Source organism: Bos indicus x Bos taurus, chromosome 27 (genome assembly GCF_003369695.1).
Source record: "Bos indicus x Bos taurus breed Angus x Brahman F1 hybrid chromosome 27, Bos_hybrid_MaternalHap_v2.0, whole genome shotgun sequence".
Taxonomy (NCBI): domain Eukaryota; kingdom Metazoa; phylum Chordata; class Mammalia; order Artiodactyla; family Bovidae; genus Bos; species Bos indicus x Bos taurus.
In genome coordinates, this window is record NC_040102.1 from 24643527 (window position 1) to 24645978 (window position 2452).

The following is a 2452-nucleotide window of genomic DNA, read 5'->3' on the forward strand; positions in this document are numbered from 1 at the left end:
GTAGGGAGAGTTACCTAGAGTTATCTAGGTCCAAGTGGCCCCTGCAGTGCCAGGAGTCCCCTCTGGATGGTGAAGACTTGCTTTCATCTGAGAGTCAAGGGGTCTGACTATAGCCGTCATTGTTGCCTACTTCTGGTGTGAGGTTGAGCAACTCATCTTGCCTTTTTTTTTTTTAACTTTTACCTCTACTTCCTCATCAGTAAGTCTGGAGGAACTCTGAGGTCTTTTCCAAAACTACTTTGCCTAATTCTCAGGTTTATTTTTGGTGGCCAAGAACTAGAAAGAAGTCTCTTGGCAAAGTTTTACCTGTTGACCATAAATTTGGTAGTATCCATGGTAACTGTCCTTGATATCTTTAATCCCCATATATCTTCCAATAACTTAACTCAAATAATAGAACGAGGATCTCTCATTTTAACATAGTGTTCTTCAATCTCTGACCCCATCTATAGCCCGCCTCCCTGCAGCATCTGTCATGTTCCACTCAGTGCTGTTGGCCTATCTGTCATTTCTTGGGTGTGCTAAGATCCTGGCTGGGTCACTTTTGGCTTTTAGGGCTCTAATTCTTATAAATGAACCAAACTTGAGGGTGCAGCAGTCATCCATCTTCGTGGTCTGTGCTCTAGAGCTGAGTGGTTGAGCTTTCCACCTAACAGAAGAAAAGCTATCTGCTTAATCTGCTCAGGATGGGAGGAAAGGTTGTTTACATTTCCAGTCACTTCGTGGGGCTCAGTTTCTACGCCTGCATATCAGTCACCATGTCCAGCCCTAGACTCACAGCACAGTAGGCTGGATGTGGGGCCTGTTCTCTGAGGAATCCACCAATCTACATGTGTTCATTAGGTAAATTAAGGAATTCAAGTCTTTTTTATTTAATTTTTAAACTTTACAATATTGTATTGGTTTTGCCATATATCGAAATGAATCCGCCACAGGTATACATGTGTTCCCCATCCTGAATCCTCCTCCCTCCTCCCTCCCCATACCATCCCTCTGGGTCATCCCAGTGCACCAGCCCCAAGCATCCAGTATCGTGCATCGAACCTGGACTGGTGACTCGTTTCATATATGATATTATACATATTTCAATGCCATTCTCCCAAATCATCCCACCCTCTCCCTCTCCCACAGAGTCCAAAAGACTGTTCTATACATCAGTGTCTCTTTTGCTGTCTTGTATACAGGGTTATTGTTACCATCTTTCTAAATTCCATATATATGTGTTAGTATACTGTATTGGTGTTTTTCTTTCTGGCTTACTTCACTCTGTATAATAGGCTCCAGTTTCATCCACCTCATTAGAACTGATTCAAATGTATTCTTTTTAATGGCTGAGTAATACTCCATTGTGTATATGTACCACAGCTTTCTTATCCATTCATCTGCTGATGGACATCTAGGTTGCTTCCATGTCCTGGCTATTATAAACAGTGCTGTGATGAACATTGGGGTACACATGTCTCTTTCAATTCTGGTTTCCTCAGTGTGTATGCCCAGCAGTGGGATTGCTGGGTCATAAGGCAGTTCTGTTTCCAGTTTTTTAGGGAATCTCCACACTGTTCTCCATAGTGGCTGTACTAGTTTGCATTCCCACCAACAGTGTAAGAGGGTTCCCTTTTCTCCACACCCTCTCCAGCATTTATTGCTTGTAGACTTTTAGATTGCAGCCATTCTGACTGGCATGAAATGGTACCTCATAGTGGTTTTGATTTGCATTTCTCTGATAATGAGTGATGTTGAGCATCTTTTCATGTGTTTGTTAGCCATCTGTATGTCTTCTTTGGAGAAATGTCTATTTAGTTCTTTGGCCCATTTTTTGATTGGGTCATTTATTTTTCTGGAGTTGAGCTGTAGGAGTTGCTTGTATATTTTTGAGATTAGTTGTTTGTCAGCTGCTTCATTTGCTATTATTTTCTCCCATTCTGAAGGCTGTCTTTTCACTTTGCTTATAGTTTCCTTTGTTGTGCATAAGCTTTTAAGTTTAATTAGGTCCCATTTGTTTATTTTTGCTTTTATTTCCAACATTCTGGGAGGTGGGTCATAGAGGATCCTGCTGTGATGTATGTTGGAGAGTGTTTTGCCTATGTTCTCCTCTAGGAGTTTTATAGTTTCTGGTCTTATGTTTAGATCTTTAATCCATTTTGGAATTCAAGTCTTGATTGAAATGACTCCCTGGCACCAGAATTTTGTCAGTTTCTGGAATCAGTAGGGCCCACCTTGTCCCTTCCTCACCCCCACATTGCATTAAAAAAATTATTTTTTTATTTGGCTGCACCGGGGTCTTAGTTGTGGCTTGCAGGATATTTAGTCTCAACATGTTGAATCTTTAGTTACGGCAAGCAAACTCTTGGTTGCAGCTTGTGGAATCGAGTTCCTGACCAGAGATCAAATCTGGGCCCCCTGCACTGGGAGCATGGAGTCTTAGCCACTGGACAACCAGGGAAGTCTCTGC